Below are 21,982 nucleotides of genomic sequence, written 5' to 3'. Positions count from 1 at the left end.
AATAAAACCTATAGGAGGTGTAGAGAAAAATATTTATAATAGGGAATAGGCTCATGCAATTTATAGAGGCTGACAAGTCCCAAGAATCTATAGGAAGAGTCATCAAACATGAGACCGAGGAGAGCCAATAGTTTAGTTCAGTCCAAGCCCAAAAGCCTGAGAAACAGTTTTAGTTGAAGTTCAAAGATAGGGAAAAGCTAATATCCCAGCTCAAATGCAGCCAGGGAGAAGTTCCCTCTCACTTGAGGGAGGGTCAACCTTTTTGTTTCATCCAGACCTTCTACTGGTTGGATAAGGCCCATATACATTGATAAGGGCAATCTGAACCAACTGACTCAAATGTTAATCTCTTCCAAAAACCCCTTCACAGACACATCCAGAAAAATGTTTAACCAAATGTCTGGGTACCCTGTAGCTCAATCAAGTTGATACATAAAATTAACCATCACATTTAGGAACAAACTCATTGTTCTAAAAATTAGTAAATAAGGGGAAAAATCAGGCATTTATCATGTCTTTCTTGTACAAAATGTACCTATGGATATCCATAGTTGATGAGACAAACATCTATATAAAATAATTTCAGTATTAAATGCAGTATTAAATACATTGTAGAATTAGAGTATCTCATTTTTACAACTTCTTGTAAAACAATGGATCTAGACCAGGGGTAAGCAAATGTTTGGCCAAATTTAGTTTGCTCCCCATTTTTGTATGGTTCAAGAACTAAGAATGATTTTCAAATTTTAAAATGGTTGGGGAAAAAAAAATCCCAAAAAACATTATATGATATATGAAAAATATATAAAATTTAAATTTTAGCATCTCTAAAGTTTATTGGGACATAGCCAGGCTTATTAGTTTGAATGTTGTCTATGGTTGCCTTTCTAATACAACTGAAAAGTTGTATCCATATGGCTTTCAAAGTTTAAAATATTTCCTGTCTGGTCCTTTGAGGAAAGTGTTTGCTGAACCTCAATCTAAAAAATAATTATCGGTGGCTGAAAAAACAAAAACCAGTTAGGTGAAATACTGATGGGGAACTTTATAGGGGAGGAATGAGGCAGAACCCAGTGAGCAATCACTGGAGAACCATGACTAACCCAGCTGTACTAGGATGACTGTATTTCAGACAAGGGTAGAAAACAAAGAAATGAAACCGGGCCCCAAAGAGTTACACGCTAATGACTAACAGATTCTTGAGTTTGCAAAATGGCAGATAAGAAAAGAAACAACTTATATAAGGCTGAAACTCCCTCTGCTTGTAAGATAACAAACTGGCTGAAATCAGTTGAAACCAACATGGCTACCTAGGGTTTGCACAGAATGAGCTTGCTGATGTTACAGCCTAAATTTCCACTGTATGTTTTATGCTGACTCCCCGACTTTGCAGAAGGGATCCATGAAGAAGCATGAAGAGGTAACTTTCCAAACCTTTCCTTTCCTTTCATCAATCACCTACTAATCTTAGAATCCACCCCTTAAGCTTCTTCTAATAAAATTACTGTCTTAAAGTCAACACAGGGAGATAGATCTGAGCTGGACTCCTCTCTCTTTGTTAGTCAACTTGATATAAAAAGCTTTTCTTTTCTCTTCTCAAAAACCTAATGTCATATATTGGCCTCTAGTGCATTGAGCAGTGAGCCCCTTTTGCTGGGTAACTAACAGAAATAGCAAGTTGATGAGTGTGGAGAGAAAATTAACTGTCTAGGGCCCACAGAGTTTGCAATAACAGTGAAATATCCACATGAATTTGGTGGTAGATAATTGAAAGCACTGGTCTAGGGATAATGGGTCAACTCTAAAGAGAGTCTTCTATGAATAATGGAGTGGAAGTCAAGGGAATTATGATACAACTCAAGAAGAACAAACAGATGGAGAGTAGAATCCTGGATGACACTTCATTTAAAGCTGGATGGAAGAAGGAGAGCAGAGTTAAGAAACTGACCACAGGGTCCATGCTGAACTTGAAATGAAGTGAAGCCAACATGACCTAAAAATTAGAACAAGGAAAAGAAAAAATAATGATTTAGAAATCTAGATACATTTATATGTTTTGAATATCACATTGGTTATAGAAAGAGTGAGAAAAATGAAAGGATTGGAATTTGTGACTGTAAAATGAGTTCTTGAAGTCTAAGATTTGGGAGGTAAAGCAGTTCTAATTGATCATGAAGTTCAGAGCATGGGTTTTTGGGTAAGTTGTTAAAATGGATCCGAGGTGTAAGTCATTAGGGTAGATGAGGTCAAAGATTTGAGGTTAGGGTATGGAAAGCTCGTCCACATGAAGATTGAAATCACCCAAGGCAGACGTAAGCACAGACGAGAATTCTGTGAACGGGTCTTCAGATTAACCTAGTTAAGACAGGAAAAACATGAGCTGCTCTCTCCAGCTCCTCACCCAGGGGTATTACTAAACCCTCTTCCCTTTTTGATGGTCTGGCCTTACTGCCCAGTGCTGACCAACGGCCTCTGAAGGCTTTTGCATCTCAGACTCACAGGCATGTTCTCATCTGCTACCTTAGAGCAGAAACCCCACTTCTTCTCCCAAGTCAGAACTTTCCTAGTTGCATTTCAGTATTTCAAGACAAAAGGGGATATATTTGGCCACATAAACCACATGGCTGACTTTCTCAGTGGCTTGTGTGGCAGACACAGTGATGCCCCTCTCAGGTCACCCCTGGAGAAAGGACTAGCTGCCCAGCACTCACAGCATGATTAGTTAACTTCCAGCTTACCAGCTCCTGAATGATCAACATCAACTTCTGAGCCATGATCATGTTTCTCTTCATGCAACCCCAAGTCAAAGACTGAGCAAGGCATTTGGAGCAGAGGCTATCTTTCTGGGTCAGGCTACAACCAGTGATTGACCAAATCTTTGGTACAAGGACCTAATTGTTTCCATGCAACAGGAAACTCCTCTAGCGAGACATTTTTTTCTCTAGAGTTCCAGTGGGCTGGCAGAGACTCTTTTGTCAGGTCTGCCTTGTGGTCCAAAAGCTCTCCCAGCCCAACCTGGCTTCTTTTTTTTTTTTTTTTTTTTTTTTTTTTTGAGATACAGTGCATGTTGCCCAGTCTGGAGTGCAGTGGTGATATCTTGACCCACTGCAACCTCCACCTCCCAGGTTCAAGTTTTTCTCCTGCCTCCGCCTTCTGAGTAGTTGGGATTACAGGTGCACCACCCAGTCCAGCTAATTTTTATAATTTTAGTAGAGACAGGGTTTACGCTGTTGGCCAGAATGTTCTAGAACTCTGGATCTCACGTAATCTACCCGCCTTGCCCTCCCAAAGTACTGGGATTACAGGCATGAGCCACTGTGCCTGGCCACCCTTTTCTTTAACTAGTATTACTCCTAAGCAAACTTTCTATCCTCCTAACTCTATCTCAGCATCTGCATCCTAGGAAACCCATCTAGAGAACTTGATGCTAGAGCTCCAACTACATGACTAGAATCTGATTCCTGTCTTTCCACTTCCTATTTCCAAAGTCCTCAATATTGATGCCGTGCTTAGACTCTATGTGGCACTGGACATGGGTAGGTCATGCCTGTAATCCCAGCAGTTTAGGAGGTTGAGGCAGTGGATCACCTGAGGTCAGGAGTTCAAGACCAGTCTGGCCAACATGGTGAAACCTCGTCTCTACTAAAATACAAAAATTAGCCAGGTGTGTTGGTGCACACCTGTAATCCCAGCTACTCAGGAGGCTGAGGCATGAGAATCACTTGAACCCTGGAGGCAGAGGTTGCAGTGAGCAGAGATCATGCCACTGCACTCCAGCCTGGGTGACAGAGTGAGACTCTTTCTCAAACAAAAAGAAAAAAAATCTACGTGGTAGCAAGACAACTATAGCTCTTCACATAGTCTCTGGTTTGAGTCTCGTAGAATAGAAAAACTCTCTTCCTGAAACCTCAAAAATACCTCATTGTTTGTGCCCTATTTTTATTCATAAACTAAATGTCATGACCAGGGGAATAACACGTGCTAACTGATTTAGGCCAACAGGGCCCGTCCCCGGAACTAACTGTGGGATACACCTACAGGGGCTGAGAATGGTACTTCTCCAAACAACAGAAAAATGGGGCTCTTCAGAGGGGCTTTCTTCTCCATCTATTAGCCCCCTGGCTCCTATCTCTATGATTGGGACCCTGAAAATCACTAGTATTCCTCCTAGATGGTACAATTCTACACCCCCGGAACCTCAGCAAAAAGGCCAAGGACTCTGCCTCTGCAAGTAAAGATCTCTTTTGCAAATTGCCTGCCTCACCATGGACCCGTTCCATACTCCTTCCACTGAGTTCTGCCACACCTTGAAGAGCACTTGTCTTCTGCAAGGTCAGTGTCATCTCCTGCAGCATTTGTCTCAAGCTCTTTGAATTATTAATGGAACAAATCCACATACAATCTGGGGTCTCATTTGGTCTGCTCTGCGACAGACCCTTGTGAGCCTCAGACACCTTGATATGAGTCTCCACCAGCATCTTTTTCAGTTTCCACAGTGTATGTGAGAAAGTCAAATTAGACCTGAACCCAGAACCTGTCCTCTGGCTTTCAGTAATGCTGAAGTAAATTACATGATTTATCATTTCCCTGATAGTAAAAGTAACCAAAACATATATATAAATTAGTTAATTTCAACTAATTCAAATTAAGCTTCAATTTGAATTAATTCAAATTGAAATTCAAATTAATTTATCCCTTAAAAGAAACACTGACTCTTGGCCAAAAACACAGAAGGTTTTTTTTGTGTGTGGCTTTAAGGTCATTTCCCCCAACGTTGGATATGTGAGTCTTTCTGTTGCAGTAATAACCAAAGTTCGATGAGCAAACTTAGCTCCAAGAGAAAAATACAGACCATAGGCTGGGTGTGGTGGTTCAAGCCTATAATTCCAGCTCTTTGGGAGGCCAAGGCACATGGATGGCTTTAGCCCACAAGTTCAAGACCAGCCTGGGCAACATGGAGAAACCCTGTCTCTACAAAAATAAATATTAGCTGGGCATGGCGGTGCATGCCTGTGGTTCCCCTACTCAGGAGGCTGAGGTGGGAGGATTGCCTCAGGAGGTCAAGGTTGCAGTGAGCCCTGATGGTGCCACTCAGCCTGGGCAACAGAGTGAGACTGTCTCAAAAACAGAGAGCGAAAGACCAAGAGACCGAGACCATATACCCTTAGAAGCTAATCACATTATAAAACTTAGTTGTATTGCTTAATATAACGCCATCACTTCCACTTAACAAAGTAGTCAGAATATACTGATAGTGAATTAGTTATTTATGCCCATTTTTTACTTAACAAATGGCTTTATGAAAAACAAAAAAGAAACAAAGCTCAACTCTTAATATACATCACAGTCCTCAGGCCTGTGCAGAAAGGGACAGATAATGAAAAACAGAACAATGACTAGAACTGTAGTGGTTTTTCCTTACCACCTCATTTGGTGAGAGAGAATGTACTTGCTTCAGGCAATTTGCTGGAGGACAGAAGATACAATATACTTCCTGAGAATGCTCTTGCCTTCCCTCTTTCTGCCTTTCTGCCTTTTGTTTGCTTGCTTACCAGCTCCTGTGGCTGCTCAACAACCAAATGAGAGCATTAGGCAGGGAATGATTGTATTTGCATTAAATCATCTGAAAAAATGTGGCGCACAATGCAATTTGAAATATATGTCTATTGAACTTGGAAAAATATTATTTTTACTCTGATTTTATTTTTTGAAATCAATTTCTGGGCCATTACTTTAAAACCAATTTTCCAAATACAAAAGGCAGATCGTTTCATTCAAAACTAGGCAATGTTCTATGACCATGGCTAAATGCAGTTTTCAACAGTAAGATTCACACAATTCTTAAACTTCAGCCAGCTCCCGTATGTGTTATTCTTGTTTCATCTTGCTCCCTTGCACATCTCTCTCAATAGGGTTTGTTTATAGCTAAGTAGCTGTTCCACAGTCTCAAACTCCTTAGACATTTCTGCTATTGCTTTATAAAATCACCCTTTGCTCTAAAGGAACCATGTATTTGTTAAGGGGACCCAAAACAGTCTACAATTGGCAAGTGGCAGCAGATCCCATCTGCTGCTGACATTTCCAAACTATAATTGTCATCATAGCATTACTTCAGCTTCTCACATCTAAACGCATTTCTAATTCCCTCTCTTTTGTCTTTCATCCCACCTCCCTTCCTCCCAAAGGATGGCCTTCCTCTATAACAGACTTGGAATTATCATCTGCTGTTCTCTCATGACATGCACAACATACACAACGTTTATAATTTATGAACTGAAACATCTCCAAAGACTTAATGGAACACCAAGGGTAATCCAGGTTTCACATCTGTACAGCAGGTTAGGAAATCTCATCCCCTTCTGTTCCTCCAATTGGTGTGAGCACAGCAGCCAGCCCTGCCACTCTGCTGAGTAACACACTGACTTTGCTGATCATTTGACAGTTTACAGCCAAGGCAGGAAAATCCAGTCAAAGCTTTCAGAAGGTCTGAGCACCCAAAAAGGATTTTTGGAGGAGTGAGGTATTTATTATATGACGTCACCTGCCTTTAAAGTGATTGACAGTCCATAAAATTGAGTTGTCTCCACAAGCTGATTTATAATCCATGCCACATCTTTTGTTACAGACAGATAAAGTTGTCAGCACATAGTAATTCACAAGTGGCTGTCTCAAATTTCTTGTTGGAGGATATATAAAGCACCTTCCTCCCAAAGATCTCAAGGAACTGCTTAGAGGATCTGAAATATATCCTACCATTAGTATTGGAGTCAAATGTCACCTCTTCACTTGCAGGAGGACATAATATACACTGGTGGAAAATTTAAGCTCATTTCACAGCCGTGATTCACATTATTAATGATGCAAATTGATCCTACCACAAACCATAAATACAAAATTCCCTTCCATGCTATGCTTAGACAATCACTAAGTACAGATATTTTAAAAAGTAAACTGAGACAACAAGCAAGATTTTTTTTACCAGTCCCAGTTCATAAAAATTAGTAATGAAATAGATAAATATAAGATTAGGATTCAGCTGTTATAAATTCTTAAGGATTGAGTGATTCTTCAAAAGTTAAATTGTTTAATAGTCCCCCAATAGTCCCAGTATTGTCCATCAACATTTTATTTATTAATTGTCAATGGTCATAAAATACAATAATTAGAAGCATTCCCAAGAACTTAAAAGTGATGGAAATTTGGTTGCCGTAAAGCTGGTAAACACACACACAATTAGAAGAACACAGTTCAACAACCCCTCTGAAAGTAATCCAGATGTTGGATAATTGGATAACCATAGGATTTGCAAGTACCTAACACGCAATCTGAACAGATTGGATAAAGTAGCATAGCGAATGGATCAGAACATGTTTATAAGTGAATAAACAGAAACAAACTATAATGTCGTAATTTATGTGAAGGACCCAGATACATAAAGCAAGTTCTTAATAACCTACAAAGAGACTTAGACACCCACACAATAATAGTGGGAGATTTTAAAACCCCACTAATATTAGACAGATCAATGAGACAGAAAATTAACAAGAGTATCCAGGACTTGAACTCATATCTGGACCAAGCTGACCTAATAGACATCTACAGAACTCTCCATCCCAATCCACAGAATATACATTCTTCTCAACACCACATCACACTTATTCTAAAATTGACCACATAATTGGAAGTTAAAAACTCCTCAAAATGCAAAGGAATGAAAATCGTAACAAATACTCAGACCATAGTGTTATCAAATTAAAACTCAGAATTAAGAAATTCACTCAAAACCACCAAACTACATGGAAACTGAACAACCTGCTCCTGAATGGCTAATGGATAAATAACTAAATGAAGGAAGAAATAAAGATGTTCTTCAAAACCAATGAGAACGAAAATACAACATACCAGAATCTTTGGGACACCTTAGAAAGAGGGAAATTTATAGCACTAAATGCCCACGAGAGAAGCGAAGAAAGGATCTAATATCAACACCCTAACACCATGATTTAAAAAACTAGAGGAGCAAGATCAAAAAAATTCAAAAGCTAGCAAAAGACAAGAAATAACTAAGATCAGAGCAGAACTGAAGGAGATAGAGACGCAAAAAAACCCTTCAAAAAAAAATCAAACCCAGGAGCTGGTTTTCTGACAAGATCAGCAAAATAGATAGACTGCTGGCCAGACTAATAAAAAAAAAAAAGCAAGAAGAACCAAATATATGCAATAAAAAAATGACTGAGTCTTTAAAAATCAAGTGGATCATTAGAGCCAGAATATGTAACCTAAAGAAAATTCATAGAGCCTAGGAACTGGACAACAGTACCCCAGAAAGAGGCCAGCATGATTCAGGTTACCAGGTCAAGTTCCCCATTCTGGGGACTATGATACAGAGCCAGGTACAGGTAAGATTTAGTAACAAGGTCACTTGAACATACCAGGTACACCAATTCCACAGTGATCGCAAGAACCACCAGCCACATGATGGGTTGTTAGCTATTACCCAGAAAATCTTGAGTCTGGAAATAAATGCTATTTATATACCCACAAGTCATTAAATGCATGCATTCAGTCATTCATTGACACCAAACTCTCTAATGAGCACCCACCAATAGAGAATATGTTCCCCTTCACTCCTGGTTCTCATGAGGAGGGGTTTTCCCAAAGCATCATCCTAAATTCCCTCTAATTCCCTTTGCTCTCTTCATCCCTGGGACATTAATTAACTAGGGGAGAATAAACAGCCATGCTTGGCTTCACTCTGCCTATTTTTCTTTCAGGAGTGAGATTAGCGGGACTATCTGCTTCTCACCCTTCACTCCGACCTACAATTTAGCCTCTAGTAATACTAACGTTTTCTTCTTTTATTTACTCTTCACTTTATGTCTCAATTTGTTTACAATTCTTGAAGGGAAGAGATGTACTTAATACATACAAAATGTTTCAGACAATGCACTAAGCACTGAATACATATTTACCCACTTCACAGTTCTGCGTGGAGTTTAGAGTGCAGTGAGTTTGAGCTGCATTCTGAAAGACCTGAAATTGGAACAAGTAAAGAGATCGACATGCCATGAAAAAGAAGGCTGTGAGCAAAGTCTCAAAGTCGGCAGTGTTCATTATACAAATTGATCAATAAGGTTCATTGCAGAAGCAAGAGTATCCTCCCTACCTTCAGCTCTCCTTTCCTGAAATGGATTAGGAGATTTAAAAACCTCTGATGGGCACAGTGGCTCATGTCTGTAATCCAGCAATATGAGAGGTTGAGGCAGGAGGGTCGTTTGAGCCCAGGAGTTTGTGATTAGCCTGGGAAACATAGTGAGACTCCACCTCCACAAAAAATTTAAAATAGCCAGAAAAAAAAATATTTATTTATTTATTTATTTATATAGGCATCTGTAATCCCAGCTATTCAGGAGGCTGAGGTAGGAGGATCACTTGAGCCCAGGAGGTCAAGGCTGCAGTGAGCCATGATTGCACCACTGCACTCCAGCCTGGGTGAAAGAGCAAGACCCTGTCTCAAAATAAATAAATATAAATAAAAGAACCTCTGTCTTCATCCATGTAAATGTGTACCCATTATTTTTATTTTGGATACTCCCAATAATGGCCACAACACCAAATTTGAATCTCAAGGGTAAATAAAGTATCACAATTCTCTAGAATCCCCACCTGTCTCTGTTCTTCATGGACCAAACTAATGGCCCCCAATCTCTTGAAGTTCTTTTCTATAAATAGAATTCTCTTTTTCTATAGAGAATGTTATTAAATGGTTTGCCCATGGCATCAGCTATTTTAAAATTTTCTATGCTCAAAACATATTTTTCCTTGAGGTGAAAAAGACATCACCCCATCACAATCCAGCTAACTTTATTACACCATTTTATATAAGGCATTGTCTAAAAGTTTTTAAATCCCTAGTTCTCCTCACCTTATGAAAGAAAAACATATCGAGAATACTTCTGGGAAGAAAACTTGTTACTTCTAATGTATAAGTAGGCCTGAGAACCAGTGCTGTAGGTTTAAAAATCACAAGTTCCTACAAAAATCCAAATCAGTATCCTCAAAAATTTATCTCATAGTACTGCATTAAAACAAAATTACCATTGCAAAATCTCACATATACCTGACACAGTGCAAGGTGGGAGCTTTATAGGAATTAAACAATTTAAGGTATTTTACAAATCAAGATTTTACATATGGTATTTGGTTCAAATGATCCTAAAAAATATTTTAATATGTGATTGAAAGCATATGTTGTATTTAATTATATAAAATATAATTATGGCATTATAGAAGACTGATTATAAGAAAGATTTCATTTTTCTTTATACATACTGTTTAAATACATTTTTTCAAAAAACAGTCTGAGGGTCCTACACACTAAACTGGTAATAGTTGTTATCTCTGAATAACAGGATTGCAGGATATTTTTTCCTTTTTTTCTTTGCGCTTTTGGTATTTTCGAAATGTTCTAAAATGAGCATGTATAAGAACAGACCATTATTTTAAGAGATATATAAATATATGTGAAGAGTGTGCATAGCCCTTTTTTTCCTGCTTCTATCTAGTCTCTCTGAGCACTCACCTACTAATTGCCACATTGCCAGTTCCCACTCAAACCATTCCCACTGCAAACACTCCTTAGAGATAATGAACTCCAATGCTAATTACCTGTGGGTAAATTTTGAAAATTCAGATTATCCTGAAGACATATCCACATACAACATAAGCAGATTTTTTGCATTTTTATGAGCTTATAGAAACCTTCTGGATCCCATAAACAAAGATATTCTCAAGCATTTCACTTAAAAGTTGCAACTATGAGAAATATATATATTTAAACTTTTCAATGATTTGGGCTGAAAATAAACATTGGTACATTGGTAAACAAATAGCTAGATACAGTCATTAAAAATGAAAGAAACCAGCCTGGTGCAGTGGCTCACAGCTGTAATTCCAGCACCTTGGGAAGCCAAGGCCGGTGGATCACCTGAAGTCAAAAGTTTGAGACCAGCCTGGCCAACATGGTGAAACCCTGTCTCTATGAAAAATACAAAAATTAGCCAAGCATGTTGGTGGATGCCTGTAATCTCAACTACTTGGGAGGCTGAGGCAGAAAAGTTGCTTGAACCCAGGAGGTGGAGGCTGCAGTGGGCCGAGATCATGCCACCGCACCACTCCAGCCTGGGTGAAAAGAGTGAGACTCCGTCTCAAAAAAAAGAAAAGAAACAAACCATGGAGGACCCGGTTCGTTACTACAAAATGGAGACCTAGTTTATTACTACTAAACTGTGCTCTGCATTTATGCAAACTAACTCAATGTAGGCAAGTAAATGCCATTTCTGTAGAAAGCCTCCCGTGGTAAAGCAAGAGTTGGCATCTAAAAGATGTGTAGAACTATTCCCATATTTAAACTTATATTTCCATTTTACAGGGGAAAAAAAGCCTGACTTGCAATATAGTTTTCTTTTATAAAATGACTTACTTTTTAGTTGAACTCTTCAAGTGCAAATATCACAATGGCCTCGGATGTTATATCAAAAACAGAAGGTTCCTCAATTCAGAACTGTAACCTTCTGGTTTCTGTTATCTGTCTGCCACCAGCTGCCTTACTGGCTAGTCACTTTACCTCTAGAACTGCTCTTTCCATTGTAAGTGAGTAGGCTGCACTAGATTATCCTTACATTTTCTTCCAGCTCTAGATTTCTCAAAATCAAAGAAATATCCTCACTCTGTCTTTAGTTCCTTCATTTCATAACTCTAAAGGGGGGAAAAAAAGAAAAAAACACTTTCAGCTTTCTAAGCATTTCTAAATGCATTACCTTACTTGCCCCCTCACCACACTCCTGCAAGGTAAAACATTTCTTCTAAAGTGTCTCTCTGCAGGTGTAATAGAGCACAGAAGATTGGCCCAGTATTGCACTATGTACTATGCATTCAAGAACTAGTCAGCTGAAGTTCTTGGACTCATCTAGCTAGGCGTTTGCAGTCTGGTAACAACTTTATGATTTCTACCTAAGTGGCACAAACTGTAGCTTAGCACAGCAGAGCTTACCTTGTTTGACCTAGAAGGCTTTTTTAAAATAACCTGGTCTAAATGCCTCCCTTTATGGATGAGAATATAGAATCTTGCCCAAAAACATAGTTCAAAGCATTGTCTCTTTCAATCCGAATGTCTTTCTTCCTCAGTCAGCTGTGCCCTTCCAGAATGAATAATTTCCTCCAGGGACCAGGGAAATAGAGGAAGTAAATTCCACTGAATCCCTCTGCAAACGGTGTGTAGTTTTTCTGGTTATCAGGTCTTTCCTTTTAAAGGTCACTCTTCCTTGGTAAGAAATTTTCTAATGCAATTGTTGGAAATAAACTGAGTTGTTTAGAGAATGCAGAAGATATGTGACTGTGCATGGATGCTTTTCTCTGTAGTCTTTTTCATTTTTTGATATCTTATATAAATTGATTGTAAAACTTAGAAATATGAAAAGTTTGACAAAATACAACTTATGATAAATAACAAATAATACTTTACTTATCAACATTGCATTATATAAGATATGCTTGTCCTATGGATAACTCTGCAGTTTCTTATCTAACAAAGGTCATATTCAAAGTTGTTTTTAATCTAAAATGCCAACACTCTTATCCTTGCTCTTATCTTTCTTGAATTCCTCACAGACAGTAAGGAAACTTCTTTCCCAGAAGGAACCTGAATAGAAGGTGACCAACCCCGTAGAATGTGGTTACAGCTCAGGGAAAATGGGCAGATAACAATAACTATAACTATGGAGTATTTATTTAATGCCAGGAAACTGCTCTAAGTGTTTGATAGTATTAATTCATTTTCCCTCTGAAAAACCTCAGAGAATGGAGAATGAGCCCTAAAAAGCAGGAAGCACAGGATGCTGGACACAGTCAATGGAGACAGAGTCAAGGGACAAGTTCTGGGTGAGCTGGAACATGACAGAAAAAAAGCAGAAAAGAGGTGAATGTATTCCTTTCCTCCATGTGCTCATGTCCCCCATATATACCCACCAAGGACACAGCTGATACATAGTAAATGCCCAATAGTATGTGAGTTGAATGAAAAATAGTGCAAAGAACCTTTTATAACCCATTTGTCAAGGAAGCTAAGGTTGGATATGACTTTCAAGGTTACCTGGAACATCCACCACGTGGCTGTACTACCAAGCATCAACACTAGTCTAGCTGCATTCAAACTCCATCTCCAATATTACCTGGTGACGAAACTATTATTGTTTCCATTTTACAGATGAGACAACTGAGACCTGACAGGATTAAATAACTTAACCCTGGTAAGTTTACACACTTAATAGGTAGAGCCATCTGGATTCGAACTCAGATATTCTGACTGCAAGACAGAATACTCTTGCCACTAAATCAAACTTTGATCTTACTATAGAGAGAGCAATATGTAATCAAAGTACATGAAAATTTATAGGGTTCATTGAAAATGGTCAGAATTTCATTATGTTTATCTGAAATTTAAAGAAGTTCACATTGTAAAATATGAATTTAATGATATTGATTTGAGATGTAAAAGTGTAAACTCTAAATCTGAGTGTTTTACATCACCCAACACTAATTATTTTAAATATCTAGATCTAATTTACTTAACAATGAGAAATATGTTGTTGCAGGCCAAGACGGCCAAATGGGAACAGCTCTGGTCCACAGTTCCCAGCAAAAGTGATCCAGAAGGTGAGTGATCTCTTCATGGAGAACTTGCTCAAGGAAATAAGAAAGGACACAATCAGATGGAAAAACATTCCATGCTCATAGTTAAGAACAATATATATCATGAAAATGGCCATACTGTCCAAAATAATTTATAGATTCAATGCTATCCCCATCAAGCTACCATTGACTTTCTTCACAGAATTGGCAAAAAACACTTTAAACTTCATATGGAACCAGAAACAGCCCACATAGCCAAGGCAATACTAAACAAAAAGAAAACAAAGCTGGAGGCATTATACTACCTGACTTCAAACTATACTACAAGGCTACATTAACAAAAACAGCATGGTACTTGTACAAAAACAGAGATATAGACCAATAGAACAGAAGAGAGACCTCAAAAATAACACCACACATCTACAACCATCTGATCTTTAACAAACCTGACACAAACAAGCAATGGGGAAAGGATTCCCTATTTAATAAATGGTGTTGGGAAAACTGGCTAGCCATATGCAGGAAGTTGAAACTGGATCCCTTCCTTACACCTTATACAAAAATTAACTATACAAGATGGATTAAAGATTTAAACATATGACTTAATGCCATAAAAACCCTAGAAGAAAACCTAGGTAATACCATTCAGGACATAGGCATGGGCAAGGACTTTATGACTAACACACCAAAAGCAATGACAACAAAAGTCAAAATAGACAAATGGGATCTAATTAAACTAAAGAGCTTCTTCAGAGCAAAAGAAACTATCATTAGAGTGAACTGGCAAGCAACAGAATGGGAAAAAAAAATTGTGATCTACCCATCTGACAAAGAGCTAATATCCATAATCTACAAAGAACTTAAATTTACAAGGAAAAAAAAAACAAACAACTCCATCAAAATATGGGCAAAGGATATGAACAGACACTTCTCAAAAGACACATTTATGCAGCCAATGTACATATGAAAAAAAAAAGCTCATCATCACTAGTCATTAGGGAAATGCAAATCTAACCAACATTGAGATACCATCTCATGCCAGTTAGAATGGCAATCATTAAAAAATCTGCAGACAACAGATGCTGGAGAGGATGTGGAGAAATAGGAATGCTTTTACACTGTTGGTGGGAGTGTAAATTAGTTCAACCATTGTGGAAGACAATGTGGCAATTCCTCAAGGATCTAGAAATAGAAATACCATTTGACCCAGCAATCCTATTACTAGGTACATACCCAAAGTATTATAAATCATTCTATTATGAAGACACATGCACATGTATGTTTATTGCAACACTGTTCACAATACCAAAGACTTGGAACCAACTCAAATGCCCATTACTGATAGACTGGATAAAGAAAATATGGCACATGTACACCATGGAATACTATGCAGCCATAAAAAAGGATGAGTTCATGACCTTTGCAGGGACATGGATGAATCTGGAATGATCATTCTCAGCAAACTGACACAAGAAATAGAAAACCAAACATCACATGTTCTCATTCATAAGAGGGTGAACAGCAAGAACACATGGACACAGAGAGGGGAACAGGGAATGGGGAACATCACACACTGGGGCTTGTGGGTGGTCGGGGGCTAGGGGATGGATAGCAGGGGGTGGGCAAATTGGGGAGGGATAGCGTTAGGAGAAATACCTTATGTAGATGATGAGGTGATGGATGCAGCAAACCACCACGTCACATGTATACCTATGTAACAAACCTGCATGTTCTGCACATGTACCCCAGAACTTAAAATACAACAAATTTTTTTTTAAAAATATGTTGTTAAATAAACTATATTCATAATCTCTTTCTTCCTTCTGCCCCTTATCACAAAGATCTCACCACTAAAATAGAATAGCAAAACTATGTCTAAGTAGAAATCCAACAATCTTGGCCAAAATTGTAATCCCTAGAGTTCAGACACCCACAATGGGTAGTATATTTCCCTTTAATATGCTATCATCATTTTATTTTGGGGAAAAAAATAGAATTTTTTTATAAAAATCTCTCCCCATGAGGCAATCGTAACTGTTCAAATTTTCTGAATGTTTGGCAAACCTGGGAAAAGATTACACATATTATCTCATTTATTAAATATCAGCAAACAAAATTAAACATAGTTCACACTTTTCTCATTGTTATACCTTTAGAGAATTTAAAGAAAGAATATGGTTTTCCCGGTGATTAACAAACTAGGTGTAGCTTTCACCATAGACTGGAGGACTAAACAGAATGTGGTCTAGAAAGTTTCCGAGAAATCATGAGGCAACCTTTTGCTGTCATGGGCTCCATGTTACCACAGTATAATAATTCTGACTCACAGAAGCAACAGAAGAGGCAGGCTTTTAGTGACCATCCCTGTAGCATTATTCTTTTAGAACAAAGATTTTAAGTGGCAAATAATTTAGACCTTGACCACACAGTACAAAAGAATTGACCTTTTTCAGAACCGTTCTTTATTTTTAGAGGAAGGTCATTTTAGGATTGGTTTAGACATAATATATCCATTTGATTATAGTTGATTCAATTCTGCTATGAAAATGTCTGAAGTTTTGGATTGACTGTTCTTGGGGCATATTTTTCTGTCTGACATAACCTAATGGCAGACAACAAAAGGCTCTGTAAAGATCAGTGGTATCTGCAAGCCAAAAGGCAGCCTTGGGCCACACATCTGTCATTTCTACCACACTTACACAAAGATATGTCAATCTCAGCCTTGCTCAGCCCTGCTCAGTATCAGGCCCTAAAGAGCTTCAGCTGAAAAAAGTAGCTACATTTAATCTTTGTGTCAATTCTAACCAAATCTGTTAGATATTTAGCACCTTGTCTTCTCCAGGAGGTGAGGAGAGAAATTAGTCAAGTGTCTGGAACTTGGGCTCCCAAAACAGCTACAGCCAGCACTCCAATACCCTCAACACACCCGGATATGCGCACACTGAAAAGTGGGCTGGAACTAGAATTCTGTTTGACTTGGGCCCCAGCAATCTGCCCTTAATAGATCTTCTCTCTGTTCCAGCTTTCAACTGCTGACTGGTGTCTTTCTTCATCCTGGACACATTATCTTTTGTGCAGAACTTTACTGCAACCAGCCCCTAAGTATTGTATGGTCTCCTCCTGCTCTGATCCCCAGCCACCATATCAAGTAATGTGATCATTATATAACCAGAGTTATTATACAACTTACTGGACAAGATGACTTAATTGTTGTGTCAGTCCAAATGACCAGGCTAAACTGCATATTCTTTATTCATCATTAAAATGAACAGGAATTTCCCAACTGTAAAAGTATTTTCTTGGGTTGACTCATAAAATCTGCTCCAGCAAACCCACCCTCTGACACAATAGTCAGAAACAACATTTATTACATTTCTCATAGCAATAATAATATTGTGGGTCATTCCTCTTCCTTTCGTGGAATGCTTGCCAAAAATGTTTTCTTTTTCATTTGTCTTCTCTGACATTTTTGCTGTTCAATGGCAGGCAGGGAAATTTAAAGTCTTATCTATACAGCAAGGATTGCTAAAATGAGAGGTAACTCAAGCATCTGATGCTTACTGCCATGTTCTCTCTAGACCTCCTAACACAGAAGAAACACACTCTACAAATTCAGCAGTCCTGGCAGAAGGATGGAGTTCTACATAACATGTTCATTAAACTAGTATTTATATGTCCACTATGTAAACGTGATATATCATTCCCCAGCTCTAAGGCAGCTACATGATATATATGTACATTCACCTAAAGCCTCAGCTTTATGAGCTGTATTCCTTGGAGATACCTGCAGCTCCAACAACTAGGTACACAGTCAATAATTACTTTCATCTTTCTCCTTTTATTTACTCTTTAAGAGATTCATTAAGATGAAGAATAACTGCATTGCTTTGCTAAGTCTTTTTGATTACTTTCCTAATTCATTTATCATGAACTTTGGAACTATTAGTTTAGTTTTCACCTTCTAGTCATCTAGAATCTTGTTTTATTTAAACAAAGTTCTGCATCCTCACTGGTTTTCTTAAAATAGGCCCTTTGGCTTGCACACTATTTATTAGAAGTGACACATGGTAAAATTTTTCTTTTATAAAGGTACACAAAAGTGTAATGTACATGGTTATAGAGAGTTGCTATTTGTGCTTAAAACTGGTACTGGATCACTCACAAAACTTCTTCAATGTCTATTCAATGCTATAGTCTCAAATCCCTTCACAAAGGGGAACACTAAAAAACAAATGGTGGAGAGTATGTACCACAAGCCAGGCCAAGTTCCAGGTGCCATTGAACACACCAGGGCATTTAATTTTCTCAGCAACCCTGCAAAGTAGGTAATACTACATCTACTTTAGAGATAAAGAAGTTGTGGCTCAAAAAGAATGGTGACTTACTCAAGTTCATGCAGTAAGTACTGGGCTTAGAATAACTGCATTAAGTGGCTGGTGCCTTGTTCTGTTGACCTCTCTTCTCCCCTTTCCTAATCCTAAGTACTCGAGAGTTTACCATATGCTAGATATATATGTAAGTCACTTGAAAGAGATAAAGGCAAAGGTCCACATCACTTACACTTCTCTCTTCCTTTAGCTTTTCCTCAAAAGATACCTACTGGGTACCTCTTACTCATCACAGACATTAATACAACTATATCAACGAAAACATTAAATGTGAATGGATTACAGAATCCAATCAAAAGGCAAAGATTGTTAGACTGCATAATAACATAATTCAACTACATGCTATCTACTGCAGACATACTTTAGACTTAAAGGTGCTAATAAATTGAAAGTAAAAGGATAGAAATGGTTATGTCATGCAAACTACATTCATAAGAACACTGGAGTGCTATACCACTATCATATAAAATATACCTTAAAACCAAAAAAAAGCTAGAAATAAAAGTAACAGTTTAAAAACATAAAAGGGACAATCAAGTAGATACAATTATAACTATATGCATATAATAGCAGAATACCAAAATACACAAAAACAGACTAATAGAAACAGAGAGAGAAAAGAATAACAATAATAGTTGCAGACTTTAATATCCTGACTTTGAATAATGGATAGAACTAGACAGAAGAATAACATTTGAATAGATAACTTTTATAACACTGTAAACCAACTAGACCCACAGGATATTCACAGAACATTCCATCCAACCATAACAGAATATCTATTCTTCCCAAGTTCACATAAAACATTCTCCAGGATAGAGCACATGTTCAGCCATAAAACCAACTGCAGTAAATTTAAAACAAAAATAATATAAAGTGTATTATTTGACCACCATGGAATGAAATTAGAAATCAATAACAGGAAAAATTTTGATAAACTCACAAATATGTGAAAATTAAACAGCACATGCCTAAATAATCAGTAGGTTGAAAAGGAATAAATTGCAAAGTCAAAAATATTTTGAGATTAATCAAAATGAACATACAACATATCAAAATGTGTGTGATGCAGCTCAAGCAATGCTTAAAGGAAAATATGTAGCTGTAAATGCCTATATTAAGAAAGAAGATATCAAATCACATAACCTTTCACCTTAAGTTCCTGGAAAAAGAAGAGCAAACTAAGTCCAAAGCAAGCAAAATAAACTAAATAATTATTATAATTAAAGAAATAGAGAATTGAAAAATAAAACAAAACTTAATAAAACCAAAAGTTGGCTCTTTGACAAAATCGACAAAAGCGATAAAGTATTAGCTATTAATACACTGACCACAATACAAAGGAGAAGCAGCAAATTGCTAGAATCATAGATGAAAAAGGGGACATTACTAATGACCCTACAGAAATAAGAGACTATAAAAGAATACTATTAAAAATTGTATACCAGTAAATTAGTTAAATTAGATGAAATGAAGAAAGAGACAAACTAGTGAAAAAGACTCCAGAAGAAATAGACAATCTGAAATGACATAACAAGAGAATAGACTGAATAGCGCAAAACACTACCCACAAAGGAAAGCTTTAGGCCTATATACTGTATTCTATCAAACACTTAAAGAACAATTGATACCAATTCTTATCAAACATTTCAAAAAAAATGGAAGAGGAGAAAACACTTCTCAGTTCATTTAATGAGTCCAGCATTGCCCTCATACCAAAACCAGACTAAAACATTACACAAAATGAAAACTATAAATATGGATGCAAAAACCAACAAAATATTAGCAAACAAAATCTAGCAACATAGCAAAAGAATCATACATCATAACCAAATGCTGCAAAGCTAATTTAATATCTGAAAAAATACTTCATATCTATAGAATAAAAAACAAAAATTAGACGATCATGTTAATAGATTAAGAAAAAGCACTTGGCAAAATCCAGCATCATTTCATGATAAGAACATTCAACAAACTAGTAATAGATAAGAACTTTCTCAACCATCAGGTTGAGGTTTATCAAAATGGCATCTACAAAAACATGTAGCTAACTTATAATACTTAATGGTGGAAGATTTAATGCTTTTCCCTAGTATCAGAAACAAGACAAGGATGTTGAAGCTTACCAACTCTATTCAACATTGTACTGAAGATTCTAGCCAGGGCAACAAGGCAAGAGAACAACTGGCTTATCAGACATTAAAATGCATTGGTGTGAGCTGCAATGAACATTTAATGTAAGTTGTTGGCTCTTTGAGAAGACAATCATTTTAGAACTAAAATTCTACTCCAAAACACAAATTTCCCAAACTAATCCCAACCCAACTTTAATTTTAACTGATTTTGCATGCCCTCATCAGTACTTTATCCATTCAGCAAATATAGATCTATACTATAATTTAATACTTTTACCCAAGCTGTTTTCTTCCTTCTATTGTATTTCTATTGAACAGAAGCTATTACCTACATTTTTTCATAATCCCACAGTTGAATAAATGAATTAAAATGTTATGATCTCAGCTTACCATTTTGCATATTCTTGAATTTACAGAAAACCTCTTTAAATTTATACAGCTTCGCTTTCTCTAAAAGTAAAAGGTAAGCACTCTTTTCATCACTCAAGTGCTCCTTTTTTCCTTAAGCACCAGTGTCTCAGAATCTGCACTCAGCCAAAAGTGTATAAAAGAAATACCATCTATTGAGTTCCGTAATAGTTAATGTGCTTCATTTATTTTATAATGAAAATGAGAAACTTATGCTTAGTATTGAGCCTGTCATTTAAAAATATTTGTTGAATGGATACTATATGTAGAATCTATACTAAACCCCCTAAAATATCAAATACTATAAAAATAGTAATAATAAAAATAAACCAGGGAATATGAAGAACTCAATAGACTGACGGATACCAATATGGGATGTATCACAAAGCTGTGATGTGATTTGAGCCAAGTCACATAATCCCTCTTTCAATTCCCTTTTCTGAGAAAAGGGATTGTCTGTCTCAGGGATGGTAAAGAAATTTCATCTCAAGTGTCAAATCCAGTTGATTGGTAATGATGCCTTGAGTTGTGGAAAGAAATATGAGGCTCAGTTCAGGTCCCATAAAAGGAGTGCTATGATCAATTTGTGATGTCTGGGAACAGTCATAAGTGAGAGTTTTGAAAAGAGCAGGTTGGCTATTTGCCATCTCGAAACTATTCATAGTCTTTATTCATTTTTAATAAAATATTATCTGACTCATGCATAACATAATATCATCTTATATTAATGGTAAAATTATTAGTAACTTCTTTCATTGATTTTAACTTGCCATTAATTATTGGTTTTACAGGGTACATTTTCTGTAAATGACTCAGAACATCTTGAATATTATTTTACAATATATTCAGTATTTAACTAAAGATATTAATTGTATTTAATTATCCAAGTGAACAAAAAAATAATGTTTATAAAAAGTGATAAAATAATCCTCTTTGATGAGAATGCTCATTGTCTGAATTCAAAATATCATTTTATGTCTCATCTTAAAACATCAAATTTCTCCATTTTTTTCCTGTGGTTTAATTACAGACCAAATTTGCTATCATTTTTTATGCCTTTTTTTTTAAAATGTGAGATATATATATATACACACACACACACACACACACACACACACACAGATATCCCACAAATATGTATATTTAAAAGCTTTAATTTGAATGTCATGCAAATGATTTTTCATTAATCAACATGCAAAACTACGAACAAAATAGATGAAATTCTGTAGTTTTTATCTGGATACAAGATGGCTGAATAGGAACAGCTCTGGAGTGCAGTTCCCAGTAAGAATGCATAGGGTGAGTGAACATCACATTTCCAAAGGAATTTTTACTGCCTACAGACCGGGAGATTCCCAGGTG

General features: G+C 36.9%; 1 long non-coding RNA gene across 2 annotated transcripts; it reads left to right on the top strand.

Annotated features, from left to right (window-relative positions):
* The first annotated feature begins 1,289 nt into the window (after positions 1–1,289).
* On the top strand, positions 1,290–21,405 carry LOC103787583 (uncharacterized). Of its 2 annotated transcripts, XR_004732920.2 has the most exons (5): positions 1,290–1,420; positions 4,172–4,332; positions 13,265–13,307; positions 13,653–13,713; positions 16,712–21,405. It is a non-coding gene; the product is annotated as an uncharacterized LOC103787583 (long non-coding RNA). The 2 variants fall into 2 exon arrangements; XR_613269.5 differs by lacking the exon at positions 16,712–21,405 and having other exon boundaries at positions 13,653–15,279.
* Positions 21,406–21,982: the final 577 nt, after the last annotated feature.

Source organism: Callithrix jacchus, chromosome 13, assembly GCF_049354715.1.
Source record: "Callithrix jacchus isolate 240 chromosome 13, calJac240_pri, whole genome shotgun sequence".
NCBI classification, from domain to species: Eukaryota; Metazoa; Chordata; class Mammalia; order Primates; family Cebidae; genus Callithrix; species Callithrix jacchus.
Note: the sequence above shows the minus strand (reverse complement) of the source record. Positions and strands in the feature narration are given on the sequence as shown.